Here is a 10,281-nt window from a genome sequence, read left to right as displayed (position 1 = left end):
GCAGAACAAAATCTAATTAACAGGGCTGGTCTTGTTCCTGTTCGCCTCTTAGACAGATCTTTTACCTTGGAGGTTACCAAAGGTTCAGTACAGACTTTTGTTTTACAACCATTGGCCTAGAAATATTGGTGTCAGAAAAAACAAAATAGGCAACTGGGACGATGGGATTCTTATATGAGCTACCAAACAACTTACGTGGTGCACGACCATGGGTATAATATCGGATTCTCCAAATCAATCATGTATTCATGTGAACTCTATATCCTTCTTTGATTCTGAAAGCTGGATAAACATTCACAAACCTGCTTCTGGAAGAAAAAAAGGACCCATTAAATGAGGATTTGAACTTGGTCATACAAATTTACATGAAAAAGTTGGATTCTCAATTTCTCATTGCTTACTGCTAACAAAACAAAAGTTTCAGTCAGACCTCAAATATGTGTGCAAACGTAGTCTGTTGCAGACTCGAAAAAAATTACAACCCTATAATCTGAATTGCCAATAGAAAATTATGAATACTTTCAAGTTGGATGCTTACCTAATTCACTCATCGCAAATATCATGGCCCTCCTCAGAAGATGTGGCTGTTGGGGCCTGGTGAATCGACATGGAATCAGGGTCGGCTGATCCACGTCTTGTTCTGGATGCTGCTACTAACTGATCATACCATCAGTCATCAATCCTCCAAGGAGGAGAGGGAGCGGGTTTGCCGATGGCATTGGAGGAAGGGTTTAGGAAAAAAATTATATGAGACCAGGTCTCATAGTTAGCAGGTGAGACCCACCCTGATGGATGACACGTGGCATTCACAAATCACAAAGCATCTAATCTTCCCCCCCTGATTTCAAATGGGGGGTGGGGTAGATGCTTTGTGATTTGTGAACGCCACGTGTCATCCATTAGGATGGGTCTCACCTGCTAATCCGTGAGATCTGGTCTCATAGAATTCTTTTCCCGGGGTTTAGGAGGCTATGGGGAATGCATAGGAAAGACCACCATATATGGCGTCGAGACTTTATAGCCCTCACACATCGCAATTGGGCAGTCTTAATCTTACCAAACAAACATCTAACAGATTAAACTTAATGTCCAGGATAAAATATTTACTCGTCCTATAATTAACATCCCCCACCAAAAAAATTAACATGGAGCATTAAAAAAGGCCTCCAATTATTGAATGTATGGTATAATATGATTTTCTGGCTCCAGAGTTAAATAGGACATTCCTTTTTCCTTGATGATAAACACCAAAGGTATTCACAATATTCTGGCAGTATACACTTGAGATATTGATTCCTTGAAACATATCACATAACTGACATATGACATGGAATTTATTTGGCTTGCTACTGTCATATTTCGAGATATTTTCCTTTTGTAATTGCTTTTTCCAGATTTGATGAGGACACATTCCTTTTTTTGTGATAGACACAAAATTTATTCAGAATATTATCTGAGTATACATGCGCGATATTTATGTCACCTATATTACTTCAAAAGAGATTGTGTGTATTTGCTTGCATTAAATTGTCTTATATACTTTTTCTTTAAATAGAAGCCGGTTATTCATTTCTTGAAATTTATCACATACCTAACATATGGCCTGAATTTTTATCTTGTCTACTGATGTCATATCTATTGATATTTTCTCTAAGATTAAGGAGACAATTCTACATATTTTTGGGGTAAAACATATAATCGAACCTACATGATTCATGGCATCTACGTGACTGGATTAAGAGTTACATAAGTGCTTACTTATGCGCACCAAACAAAACAGGAGAAGATGATGAAGTTGCTGCCAATCAACACTTGATGTCGACTCCTCGCGTGCGCCTACTAAGTGCCAAGGAGGCTCTCATCAACGCCACGGCTTGATTCGGGAGTGTCGTGTGGCTTTCTTCTACAATAGATCTTGAGGTTTCTTTAGGGAATGTAGATCTCAAGGTTTTCTAATGCACTACATGTCAAGTAAGTTTTGTTCAAGAGATGCTTGTTTAAACTTATAGAGCACTCAAGCCAAACTCTTGAGGCCATCCTTATTCAAAGTTGCAGCATAGTCTAGCCAAACTCTTGCACCGTCCAACATATAATCTGGATCGCTTCTATTGTTGTTAATACAGAATTGGTGGATTAGATCTATATTTCCTATAATTCATGTGGTGTCTCAAAAGGTGCCTTGCATTACTAAATATAAGAAGGATGTAGAAGTAGCCACACTTACTCTGGCTATGATAAAAAAGAATAATTAAGGTTTTTCATGACATGCCTGCAGCATATGCACTACAATCCATGTACTATATTAATAATGAGAAGGATGTTTCAATACTAAATATATGCATGCTTCTAGATGTTCAAATTTCACAGGCAATTATAGTTTGATAAAAAATATCCAAAAAGCAATAAATAATATAACAGACAAACTGATTAGAAGCTCTTGCCCAGATGGATACTTTCGCTTTGTTCCAATGGGGACATGAGCTTCTTACCTGATATTACGGGAGTGACCCTGCAGAAAGGAGTCGAACAGCTTGCATGAAGGGACAACAGAGGGTCTGACTGCTTGCATCACACTATCATGCATTTATTGGCACCTGCTGCTAGAATCGGACCAGAGAAAATATGAACTTTGAAGGTTAGAAGTGGTAACAAAACAATCACTATACAACAATAATTACATTTTCCAATCAATGTCTGCCCGACAGACCATGATACGCATCAACATTCTACATGAGAAAACAATTTCACCGTGTGGATGGAAGATTTAAATCAAGAGTGTGCAAGAGTATATTTTTGTAGTAAAATTACTATCAGGTGTTTACTCAAGCTATTCTGCATATATAGCACTTACGGACATGGATTGAAAGTAGAGGAACTCAACAAATTTTTTTTTACCCACGACCACCAAAATATGCTTCATACAGCGGCCGTACATCCTACTAAATCATGTAACTGAATATACGTGTTGGATTGCTGCTAGGTCAGAACTATGAAACTGAGATCGCTTGAGTAGAGTGGATCCTACTTGCAATAACATCCGGTGTGGGAAAAAAATCATGTGATGGAACATATATACAGGCTAGATACTGACCTTGGAAACTGAAATTCAGAGATTGGAGAGGACACGCTTGATTTGGTTGTACCTGTTAAATCACCATCGATTGCTGAACTTAGAATCTGAGATTCAAATATTGGAGAGGAACACGCAAGACTGGATTGTACCTGCTAAATCACCACCATGTACTGGAATATATACATGTCAGATTGCTGGATTTGAAATATGAGTTTTAAGGGTAGGAGAGGAAACAACCTAGAACGTGATTAGAAGGTTGAACACACTTGATTTGATGGTACCTTTTGTCTGGATCAAATAAATCCAGGTCAGAAGGAACTTTCGAAGACGATGAGCCAACGGTGGTGAGGATCGCTAGATGATGCCTCGCCGGGTAGGGAGGCGAGGTGATGGAGGCCGTGGGAGACATGTTTTTTTTCAGAGGTCTACACCGAGTTCTTTTTTCTTATTTTTTCTTAGACATGCGGTTCTTTCCTATACCTGATATATAGATGACGTCAATACATGTATTTTGGTTGGATTCCTTTTCTTATTAGGATGGTCACGTTCTTTTATTGGAGGGGTAATTACTTTTTTTCCCCGGAAAACCCGGTGCCTTGCGAAAGGCGATTAGGGTTTAGGGTGGAACTGCGGCGGCGCACGGCGGATCTACCGTCGGGGCGCGATTTCGGCCGGGCAGAAGATGGCAACGACTTCTGGCGCAGGCAAGGAGAAGGAGCCCCTGTCCCCTAGGGTGGCACGGGCGAAAATGGCTGATGCAATGGGGAAGTTGGAGATCACCGAGGAGGAAGCGACCCCGCTGGTCGTGGACGATCTGGAGGAAGATGAGAAGGAGAAGTGGATGCTGGCGGGTAAGGTGCTTCACAGGAATGTTCTTAATATCCAAACGATTACCAACGCCCTCCGCCCAGCCTGGGGCAATCCAAAAGGTTTGGGAATCAGATCTGTGGGAGACAACACCTTTGTGGCAGATTTTGCCACGAAGAAGACAGGGATCGTGTTTGGGAGGGCTCGCCGTGGCATGTCAGCAAACATGCTGTGATACTTTCAGAGTTTGATGAGTGCATGAGACCCTCGGAGTTGAAATTTGAAAAGCTGCAGCTTTGGGTTAGAGTCATGAATTTACCCTTTAATCTTCATGATGAAAAGTGGAGTGCTGCGATTGCAGGCCAAATAGATAAAAAGGCCACGGATATCATGTTTGATCATACTGCGGGATACCTTAGGGCTAGGGTCACTATGGATGTGGACAAACCCCTAAGGAGGTGGATCTTGATCGAGTCTAGAAGGAGGAAGTGCATGGATCTATATGACATCTTGTATGAAAACGTACCTCACTTCTGCTTTTCCTATGGCCGGTTAGGCCACTCGGATCTGTACTGCCTGACGCCTGGAGCTAGAGATGCTAATGGTGATCTACCCTTCGGGAAAGGTCTGAGAACCCCAGACGAAAGGAGGAAAAATGCTTCAGGAGATGGTTCATACAGGGAGCAAACTTCAGCGCAGACTAGGAAAACAGCAACAAGGCAATCACCGACTGAAGCAAAGGATGCAGCTGAAGTTACGTCCCCCATGAAGAGCAATGGAAATTAGAATAAACGTAAAGGGGGACCCCAGGTGCAGAAACAAGTTTATAGGAGGGTTGAACTTCCTATGCTCGGTAATACCCCGCACACTGAAGGTGGTGATATGAACATCTTACTTGTCCCAGGTGGGGTGCAGGAGGTGAGGGAGGAGCTGGAGGAGGATTTGGTGCGAGATCCAAAGAAGAAGAGACCGACACCCAACAATCCAGGTACATCGGCAGAGGCTGCGGCGCAGCCCTGCCGGAGCCAATGAAGTGTCTAAGCTAGAAATGCCGCGGGCTTGGGAACCCGGAGGCAGTTCACGAGCTTCGTAACATAACGAAGCAAGAAGTGCCCAGTCTCCTATTCCTGATGGAGACTAAGATCTCAACAAAGAGAGTGGAGAGGCTGCAAAATCAGTTGGGTTTTGCGGGCCGTTTTGCAGTGAACAGTAACGGGCTGAGTGGTGGGATCGGCATGTTTTGGTCGGCCGAGGTTGAGGTGGATCTGAAAAACTATAGCTCGGCACATATCGATGTGATGGTGAGGCAGAAAGCTCGAAGCTCTTTGGAGTGGAGAGTTACTGGCTTTTATGGAGCTCCAAGGGTGGAAGATAGACGCCAAAGTTGGAGGTTCTTGCGTACACTCTTCGAGATTTGTCACGAAGCGTGGCTTTGTGTTGGGGATTTTAACGAAATGATGTTCTCATCTGAGCCCTTCTCTCGAGATGCACGTCCAGAGTGGCAAATGAGGGCGTTCAGAGAGGCACTGGATGATTGCTCAGTCATTGATCTTGGCTGGTCGAGAGTGGAGCACACATGGGATAATGGGTAGAGAGGCAAGTTAAATGTCAAAGCTAGACTCGACAGGGGGGTTGGAAACCTCCAACTTACCCAGCTATTCCCACATACTTTGGTTCGCCACATCAGTACAACGGAGTCTGATCATTGTTTCATCTTGGTCGACCTGCAAGAAAGTGTGGAGGAGCCGCGAGAAGGAAGGACGAGACAGTTCAGATATGAGGATGTATGGCAAACCCACTCGGAGTACGACTCACTTGTACTTAGAGAGTGGCAAAAAGGAGCTGGCCTGAATGGATTACAAGGAATTATGAATGCCCTGACGAGCATGCAGTCTTCACTTGCTACATGGTGGGCGAGAGAGTTCGGGTGCCTTACACATAGTGTACGGAAACCCTGGGACAAACTTGATCGACTTCGTCTCCGGCCATCCAGACGAGGCCTAGACGAGGAAGAACTTGTTGTCTCCAAACAACTTAGGGAGGCACTCCGGCAGGAAGGGATCTGGATGCGCCAGAGATCTAGAGTTCCTTGGCTGCGAGAGGGAGATCGAAACACGGGTTACTTTCATGCCCAAGCAGCACAGAGGAAACGGATGAATAAGATAGAAAGATTGGAAAGGGCGGATGGCTCCATATGCCAAACTCCGGAGCAGAACTATTCTGAAGTCCAAGGTTTTTACCAAGTGTTATACACCAGCCAAGGGTTTAAGCCGATGGATGAGCTACTAGATTTTGTCACTCCCAAGGTGACTGGTCAAATGAACGTGGAACTTGACAAACCGTGCACAGCAGAGGAGGTCAGGACTGCGCTATTCCAAATGGCACCGTCCAAAGCACCGGGCATGGGTGGCTTTACGGCGGGGGTTTTTCGACGGCATTGGTCATTACTGAAAGATGATATAATCCCGGTTGTACTAGGCTTTTTTAATGGGGGTGTACTACCAGAGGGGCTGAATGACACTTCGATAACGTTGATCCCAAAGGTAAGACACCCGCAGCGCATTGCTCAATATCGACCCATATCACTGTGTTCTGTATTGTACAAGATTGCTTCTAAGTGCATCACCAACAGGTTGAGGTGCTTTATGGGGGAGATAATAAGTGAAGAATAGAGTGCATTCGTTCCTGCACGTCTCATCACTCATAATGTTTTGATCGCTTATGAAAGTGTGCACGCAATGAGACGGCGCAAGAAAGGCAAAAATTGTGTGTGTGCAGTCAAGTTGGATATGATGAAGACGTACGATCGGGTCGAGTGGCATTTTTTGGAAGCGATCATGCTACGTTTGGGGTTCAGCTCCCAATTCGTCAGTTTGATCATGCAGTGTGTAACTTCTGTGAGATTCACAATTCGGGTGAATGGGCAACTTCTACCATTCTTCACACCATCAAGAGGACTCCGACAGGGAGACCCCAGTTCCCCGTTTCTTTTTCTCCTCTGTGCAGATGGTTTTACATGACTCCTCAAGTTCTTTGGGGGAGTGAACGTGGATAGAGGAATACGTGTTAGCCCTCTTTCTCCTTCGGTTAATCATTTGCTTTTTGCCGATGACAGTGTTATTTTTCTAAAAGCAGATGTGACAAGTGCCCTCAGGCTGAATGAGGTGTTGAGGATATATGGCGATTGCTCGGGACAGTGTGTTAATCGTGACAAAAGCTCCATTTATTTCAGTCCAAACACACCTGACACCATCCGGCAGGAGCTAAAAGCAGTGTTGGGTATTTTAGTAGAGGCCTTTAATGAACGCTACTTGGGACTCCCAATGGCTACAGGACGGATCACTAGCGGAACTTTTGAGTATCTCTATGAACGGATCAGAGGCAAGTTGCAAGGAGGTACTGAAAGTCTTATTTCATGTGCAGGAAGGGAAGTGCGCCTCAAAGCTATTGCGCAGGAAATCCCATCCTTCTCGATGAGTTATTTTAAGCTAACGAAGAAGATCTACAAGAGTTTCTCTTCAAACATGGCTAGATATTGGTGGAGCAGTTCAGTGGATCGCAGGTATCTCCATTGGATCGATTGGGAGTCTCTGACCAAACCAAAGAGTGCAGGCGGGATGGGTTTCAGGAAGTTGGATTTGTTCAACCTAGCTCTCCTGGGCAAACACGACTGGAAGCTTATAACGAACCCAGAATCCTTGTGCGCGCGCGTTTTGAAGGGAAAATACTTTCCAACAAGTGAGTTCATGGACGCAACAGTACCTAAACATGCGTCAGCCACTTGGAGGGCAATAGTTGCAGGGAGGCAGGCTTCGGAAACTGGCTTGGTGAGAAGAATTGGAGATGGTTCATCTGTGTCCACATGGAATGATAGCTGGATACCAGGTCTCCTCTCGTTGTGACCATCACTTCAAATCGGTTATGCTAATATTCCTTTTGTGGCAGATCTGATTGATGCTGAGACGAGATCATGGAAGATTGAATTGGTGAGACAAAATTTTATAGCCCCAGAAGCTGACGCTATTCTTAACATCCCTCTGGGGGTTGGAGGAGGGGTTGATTCATGGGCTTGGGCTGCTGAGAAGTCCGAAAACTACACTGTAAAATCCGCGTACCGCGCTCTCGTGAACCAAAACGAGCATTCAGCTCTAGGGGAAGGGACGGTTGCAGAATCTTCAAAGAATCAAAAACAGTGTTGGTCTAGACTTTGGAAGCTCAAGGTCGTGCCAAAAGTTCGTCTGTTTTGGTGGCGAGTGCTACAGAAAATCCTACTTGTTGAGAGCACTCTGAAGTACAGACACATTACTCAGTTGGCACGCTGCAAACTCTGCCTTGATGCAGATGAAGATTTGTATCATGCATTGATAAAATGCACGCATGCAAAGATGTTTTGGTGGGAAGCGAGGGAGTGGCTGAGCATTAAGCTACCGGAGCTTCACCCCTCCACTTGGTCGATGGACATTTTATGTGACACCATATTTGATGAAGCCGATCGCGCAAAGATTGTTACGGTGATGTGGGCAATTTGGACGTCTAGGAATAATGTTACTCATGACAAACAAAGCTTGGATCCAGTGGAATCAATGAGGAGAACCAGAGAGGCCATGGTGATCCTAGAATTGCCTATGGACCAAGCTAAGATTCTGCCTGGACACGGCTCGCGTCCTGCCGCTGAAGGTTTCATAAAGATCAATGTTGATGCAGGTATCTCTATGGAAGCCAGGCTCGCATGTGTGGGAGGAGTTGCTCGTTCATCTTCAACTTACCTTGGTGCCTGGTGCAAGCCGGTTCATGGCGTCACTGATTCACTTGTCGCAGAGGCTTTAGCCCTCCGTGAAGGTGTATTCTTCGCAAAGCTTCGTGGCTTTGAGCGAGTGCAGTTGGAGACAGATAGTCAAGATGTGGTCGATCTCTGGAACTCGCGCCGTTCTTCGCTCTCTTTGATAGCGCCAGTGCTCTTAGATATTGAAGGGTTAGCAGATAGTTTTACGTATTTTAGTATCCATCATGTAAAGAGGCATTCGAATGTTCCTGCCCACTTGTGTGCGAAAAATGCTTGCACACTTGAGGTGACAGACTGCTGGATGCTCTCTCCCCCTGGGTTCTTGGTGACTTTCCTGATGGCAGACACCATCGGAGCTCGGTTGATTGAATAAAGCCCTTCAGTTCCACGCAAAAAACGTTCTTTTATTGGAGAAAGGCATAGGAGTCTGGATGAAACATCATGTCAGACTACTCATACGTGTCCCCTTCAAAAAAAAGACTACTCCTACTTGACATGTTGTGCTGTTTTATGTACGTGCAAATAATATTTGTATGTAACGTTAATCTTGTAAATCCTAGCCATTAATATATAAAACTAACGGTCAAGATAATTTAATCTGTGTGGACAAACGTGATGGCTCGTTTGACTCTTGTTTTAGTTATATAATAGATAGATACTAGTACTCCTCGTGTCCCATAATATAAGAACGTTTTTGGCACTACACTAGTGTCAAAAACATTCTTATATTATGGGACGGAGGGAGTACGAAGAAAGAGATAGAGAGAAGTAAAAAAATACACTTATAGTCAACCTTATAGCTAACCGTGTTGTAGTATGAGTGACTAAGTGATGACTATGTATGACATGCCAACATCAGATAGCCTAACGCACCGTGTTCAATCTCCAAGGGCGCGACCGAGCGAGCGACGCGACGGTCGTGGTAGACACGACCATGATACGGGCTGCTGGCAGCCCTTGGATCTGAGATCAAACGGTCGCATGCTAAGTTGCTGAAAATTTGCAGAATAACCCTCCAGGATAGGATATTCACCCATAGGTCTAGAATAATGCCATGGAACCGTTCGATCTCAGATCCAAGGGCTCTCGGAAGACGGTATCATGGGAGAATGGAAAGCCACTACCCTGCCGTTCGCACGCTGGCAGTTCGATCCTACTCGTCCCCGCACGTCCTTTAATACTACGGCGGTTCGCTCCTAGTCATCCCGTCCTTTCACATTACGGCAGTTCCACTAATCCTAACCCTCCTCCCAAATCCATGGCGTCCCAAATCTCCACGATCGGTGGTGAGTACAAGGTTAGAACCATCAATGGCGATGAGTTCGACGTCATCTACACCCGTTCTTCCATGAAGGTGAAAGGATGCCTTTCTCGCTTCAGACGCATGTTCGAAAACTCAGATGATGAGTGGGTCGTTGGGCTAGATGTTGAGTACACCACAATCCTGGGACGAGAGAAGGATCTAAAGGACGAAGAGACGAAGAAGCCCGCCATGATCCAGGTTTGCGTGCATGCCTTATGCTTGGTCTACCACATATGCCATGCCGACGTTGAATGACTCGATTTTAAGGACTTCCTCGAGAGCAACCTAGTCAAATTCATTATTGTAGACTTTGGT

This window comes from Triticum dicoccoides, chromosome 2B (genome assembly GCF_002162155.2).
Source record: "Triticum dicoccoides isolate Atlit2015 ecotype Zavitan chromosome 2B, WEW_v2.0, whole genome shotgun sequence".
Lineage (NCBI taxonomy): Eukaryota > Viridiplantae > Streptophyta > Magnoliopsida > Poales > Poaceae > Triticum > Triticum dicoccoides.
The sequence above is the reverse complement of the archived record's forward strand: the minus strand, read 5'-3'. Positions refer to the sequence as shown.